The following is a 6,301-nucleotide window of genomic DNA, read 5'->3' as shown; positions in this document are numbered from 1 at the left end:
TGCAGGGTACATGATATGATGTGCTTGCAGCCAGCATTTCCTACGGGAGAGAGCTAAACACAAGCTTTTGGGTTCAAGGCTGTGTGTTGTTGTTGAGCAGTAGTCAGGCAGCTCTAGTATTTCAGAGCAGTCCATGAAACAGTTAAAAATGCTGTTCTTAGTTTATTATGGAAGCATTTTCCAGCGCTGTCCAGGTGGAATGCTAAATAAACTAATGAAAACTTAATTACTTTGTCTTCTTCACAATGCCACAACACTTCTTGTTTTCTAGAAGCTTGGTATGACCACTGGTTTTTATCAACCTTGCTGGTCTATTTCTATATCTTAGAACATTTTAAGCTGAAGAGTTTTTACAGGTGCTTCCATACTCAAAGGAATAATTTGAATAGAGGGCCACAGGTTAGGGTTTCTAACTCTTACCCTGATATATGTGAAATGCATTGTCTTAAATGATTAGATTAAGGCATGTTTAAAGATATTTGTTGTCTTTTTCTGTGTTTTAACTATTGGTGTCTGTACTTCTTGATTATCATTGTTATTTCTTCGGGACTCTGGCTTTGCAATACTCCCACTAATGGAATTGTGAGTACATCAGAAGCAAGGATTTCTTGACATTGAAAGGAATAGTAAATATTTCTTGACCACTTGTAACAACATTTCTGTAACCTTATGAATTGAGATGTCCCTGTCCCTGTGTGCTAAGGGATCTGTGGTTTTATCAAATTAAAATGACACTGGTGGTGATTCATAAAGTGTTTGGATTTCGGAATAGTTTTCCATAAAAATGTCTCACTGCTGGAACTAAGTTGGCTGGAGATGAAGGATAGCTTAATGGCCAGTTAAATGAGAGAAAACAAAAGATCGTGATAAAGACAGCCCTCAAACCAGGGAAAGATTGTTAATGAAATCCTAAAGGTGCTAAGTGCTGTTCAACATAATTTATAAATGGTTTGGGATAGGAAGGTGACCAGAGGTGTCACACTGTCTTTTGGCAAAACTGGCTCCACGCTGCACAGAGCTGGAAAGGACAAGGAAGTTAAACCTATTTCAGTGTTGTGTGCCGATTTATGCATATTGCTCTGCATGAGACACAAGGGAGAAAGGTAAACCATGGGAACAGTTACAGGTGGCTAAGGAGCAGTCCACAGCCTGCTTCTGTGAATAACTGAGAGCAAGAATGGCAACTTGTCAGGGTTGTAGTCAGAGTTTTCACATGGTCATGACGCTGTGTCCTACTGGCGTGATCCAGCTTTCACTGGCATAAGCGTTTCTGCGCTGACTTGGGATGTGGATCAAGCCCCTTAAGATTTGTGCTAGATTTTTATTTTTTTTTTAGAGCGCATAGGACCCTGCTTGAGTGCTCTGAAGCCAAGCCTGCTTCCTGTTCCTTGCATGTGTTCAATTTTGTTCAAATAAAAAACTGTTGAAAATTTTAGAAGAATGAAACAAAATGGGAGACAAGCAGAGTGTGTACTATAAAATGAAACAAGGAAACCATGTACTTGTGTGCAAGGATTTAAAACTTTAACATTGGATATGACAATGATGAGATGCAGGTGGTAAGGAAAGGTGTGGTAAACAGTGAGAGATCCAGCAGCAGTATCATGCACGTTTAGTTGAAAAGCCTACATTTCAATCAAAAAACTAATGTTACAGACATTTAAATGGACATTGTGACAGAGGTGAGCATTTGGTGGAATCAAGGCATGAATTGTCAGGTGATGAAACAGGTGGTAAAATAATTTGCAGAACTGAAGCATAAAATGAGGAAGTGCAGCGTTCTGGTGTAATACACTGTGTGACCTCTTTATAATGAGTGCCTGAGGTATTAGCGAACCAAGAAAGGAAGTCTCTCTAATTGAAAAAGATACTTTGCCATACTGGCTTCATATTTAATGCCTTATGCTTTTTAATTAATAGGTTGAAGTCAAAGTTCAGCTGAAACTTCAGTAGACTTTTTTTTTTTGTGTGTGTGTTCTTTCCTAGCAAGAATGATGACTATTTGGGTAAGAACAGACCATTTTAGAAAAACACCTTCTGTAACGCATAGCTGTATTTGAAGAGTGCTTGCTTAGTATTGAGTTCCAGATGTAAATACTGAAGGAAACTTTTTCAGTTTGATTTATCAAACTTTATGGCTTCACAGGTAGAAGTATTTAGATGCCTCACTTTCAATACTTTTTTCAGGATGCTGTTTATTAGATGAAACAATTATGTCCTAAAAACTGAATGATTTGTGGAGAGGTGATGGTCTCTGGCAATGTTTATGCACCCAAACCACTTCCTTTCTTGGAACAGAACGTGTTCTTATGTAGAGCTTGAAAAACAAAGAGAGCAGGAAAGACAGGAGCTAAACCAAAGCAGAGTATTAAATAAAAATACTACTGAGAAAACATGAAAAGGGAATGTTTATGTGGGCCTGACATATGGAGTCTTCTTCCGATACATTTTTTCCTGCGTTGTTCCATGTAAATCTCCAGTCATTATTCAGAAGGAAGAATATGCAAGTTCAGATACATTTTTCAACAAAGGAAGATGATGTTGGATAATAGCAATATATTCTTGGAGTTTGGAGAACTTACTTTAAGGCTGGTGGACAAACCATTATGTGTCTTAACATTGGCTCAAGAAGTGGAGGGGATTCAGAACTTCAGAGCCTCACTGGAGATGTGAATGTCTGTTTTCATACAGCAGAATTATTCTCTTTTCATGAAGAGTGAACAGAATAAATGGTATTGGACTTCACCTGTAAGGGACCCCCTTCCTGATTTGGTTTATGTCAGCTGAGACTATTGATTCCTTTTCAAGACAGAGTTCAGAATAGAAGCTCTTGAGAATTTTTTTTTGTTGGTGGGGGGTGTTTGTTTTTTTGCCTGGTTAGCCTGTGCCTTCAGTTTTTAATGTGAAAAGTTCTGGAAAGATTGAATAGAAGAAATCAACTGGTAGGATGTGGTGGTTAGTAATGAGGTGTCTCTTGGTACAAATTATTTCCATTGATGTGAAATCATTGCATGATGTAAGAAGAGCAGCTTTCGTAAGAGCTGTTTCCACCTGACACATGAGTAGCTTTGGAGAATTTACATCAGTTAGAATCACAATTAACTTGACACAGGAGCAAGTTAAGCTGTGGTAATGTCAGAACATCTGTGTTTATGCTTTGTAGTGTTTTGGCGAACAACAACTTGCAGTGCTGCTTTCAAACCTGTTAAGTTTTCTGTTTGCTTGGCTGCTTTGCATGTGCTAGGCTGCTGATGACTTGCACTGCCTTCCAAACTGATTTTTGCACTTTCTCTTTCCCCAAGAGGAAGATGCAGTGAATGGGCCTGTCTGAGCACAGAACTCAGGTCACATTGGAAGAATTTGCTATGGCAGTGGGCAGTAGCTCTGTAGCAGAATGTGTACAGAACTGCATGAAGACAAAGCTTGAAAATGGTTTGCAAGTGTATTAGATATAAAGCTGGCAGTCTAGCTGTGCTTCAGCCATCGCTCTGTGGTATGAGGGACTGGATAGGATTTTTATGTGACTAAAAATAAAGGTGTGTTTTGTGTCGGATGTGAATGATGAACTAAATGTTAAGACGACTGAAGACAGTGAATACGTACAGGTTTATGACAAAAAGCCAGAGACTGTTTTGTTTTGCTGGAGGCTGTTTTGTTTTGCTCGAGGCTGAGCACCCTTAAAAGCCAAACTGAATGCTGTATGATAGTGTCGCATTGTCAGGCAGCCTTCCGGCCCTTCGAGCTGCCAGCTGCCCTGTGAGCGTATGGTCTTGTTCTTTCCTTCAGTACAAAGGATCACTACTAGAATGCTTACCCAGTGGCAGTTGTGTATTTTTCACTCCATAACACTTCTGCCTGGGTACTTAGATTATAAGTTCTGAATTGTTTTCTTGTATGTTTGTTTTTCCTTGCATACTCAGTTTTGAAAATCTCCTCTTTCACATCCAACATCTTTCACATCCAGCTGCTTCTAACTCTGCCAGTGCATAGTGTGTAAGCCTTACTGCAAACTACAATTTTGCTAGCTTGCCCTTCAGACCTAGGGCAGGTTTATTGCTGAACATAGTGATGCGTGCTTAACTGCTGAGGTTTTTAACATGGAAATAAGTTTACCAATAACTGACCTTAGGATGGTTCTAATTACATACATGATAGCTCATATCAGAGGTTGAATTTTTTTTCTTAATCGATTCTGAGCCTTTGCAGGAAGGGTATGATGCCATGACTTTTGCTAATGGAGTTGGGAGAGCTGTGCTTCTGAGCTGATAAAGTAATACTCATGTTGATGAACCGGCTCACCAGTACTGAAAACCTCTGCCCAGATCTCAGTGAAAATGTTTCTAGCCATTTTGGAATATTGCTGAAATATTATTTCCCACTAATACAAGCTCATTTCCCAAGTCAAGAAATTAATCTGATTGAAGTTATTCCATGAAAAACAGGCAAGGGTTTAGCAGGAAGAAACCTTGTGAAGCTGGATTGTTCCCTTTAATAGCATCTGATGCATGATGAAATTTAGGAGGCCTTCATGGCTGCATCACTCAGGTTGGAATTGTGCATAACACTGAAAATTCAAGACTCTTGTGAGGTGTGTGTCAATTTGTTTTTGTCTCTCTCATCCTCACTATGTTCTTACTGCCTGTTAGTTCAGCCATACAGGGAGGTGGGGAAGATGTGGCTCTTGCTGCACTGGTTTCTGTAGCCAGCTTCATTAGATGCTGTGGTGTTTGACTTTCAGAGCTACAGCTGGCAGTATGGCAAATGCATGCTGCTAAATCCTGTGTGTTCTTGTCAGTGTCTTGAGACAGAACTATGCCTCATTCAGAGGAAGTTGCACCGGCTGCTTGAAAACTGGTATTGATAAGGGGGTTGAGCGAAGAATCGTGCAAGCTGTAGAAAACAACCATGTTAAATGTTGAGATTTTTACTGGCCTGTTGTTCTATATCCTGTCTCTTTTTGAGGTATCCATAGGCAATGTTCTAAGTTTTCACTAATTTTAATGTTTCGTATTTTATTTGCTCTGCTTTTGCTACCTGGGGTGATAGGAAGACTATCAGGCTCTAGGAAGTTTCAGTTAATAGATCAAAGTATTAAGCTGACAGGAGTTGGTAGACATTTCAAAAATTTTAAGCCTCAATTGCACATGGGAAGCAGCAGCTAATAATGGGTTTCAGATCCATGGTTACAACTTGGCCGTCTAGTATTTAGCCCTCTGCTGAGCCATTCACCTGTGATAGTGTTTTTTGTTCTCAGATTGAAACATTTACCCAGATGATGTGATACCATATGCTGCAGATAATTTCAGTAGACTTATTAGTTTTTAGCGCATCTATGGAATAATAAAAATTGTTCCTTCAATGTAAATAATCTTTTCTATTAAAAAGAATATTAACCACACCTTTAAATATCATTTGATCAAGTGCCTGAGGCTTTTTTGAAATAACTCCCAAAATGTTAGCGTACTAGTTTCCTCTTTGGGAAATAAAGGCACAACTTTTGACTGGGAACTGTAACCAATGTGCAGGCGATCCTCTTTAATGTGGGATTTATTATGAGGAAAAGACCCTGGTAATTTCTGTGGGTTTGGCTGTTACATTTAGCAGAATGCTTTTTCCCTTTCCAGATGCATCCAGCATCTCATTGCGGGTGCATATTCTTTTGTTTAGAAATAGAAACATATAACTCATTAGGCAAATTTGGATTTGTAAATGTGTTGAAGTGCTAAGGCAAGACGAGTGATGTGAGAAGTTTAAGGAAACTATTTTTGTGATATATATAATTTGTGATGTCTAGAAGGTTTTTGGCTCTGTGCTGCTTATACTGAAAATGCCTAGTGTAAAGGTAGATCAATTTTCAAAACTAATCTTAATTTCAGGAGGTTGTCAAGTTTCTGATCCAGGTTTTTATTTGACCTGTATTACTACTACAAGCAGCCAATTAGGGTGTTAAGTTATACACTTTTCTCTGCAAATAATGATTTATTATTTTTAAAATATCATTTAATAAGGTTCTTTCCAAGTTTTAGTCTAAACCATCTGTCATTACTGTAACTACAGATAAATCTGTAATTGTCTTTATTTTCTCCCACAGATTAAATATTTAGAAGTTGGTTGATGAAGCCACATCACTGTGCTGCTACATTGAGTCTCAGCATGAACAGTTCTGGTAAAGTGTTCGTCTTGATTAAGTATTTATATTTAGTGGGACTGAGAAATACAATTGTTCCCAGAGCTTTGGCACCTCTACAGTATTCTCATAAGAATAAAGATGATTCAAATAAATGTCAGAAAGGATTTGCTG

Source organism: Falco peregrinus, chromosome 13 (genome assembly GCF_023634155.1).
Source record: "Falco peregrinus isolate bFalPer1 chromosome 13, bFalPer1.pri, whole genome shotgun sequence".
Lineage (NCBI taxonomy): Eukaryota > Metazoa > Chordata > Aves > Falconiformes > Falconidae > Falco > Falco peregrinus.
Note: the sequence above shows the minus strand (reverse complement) of the source record.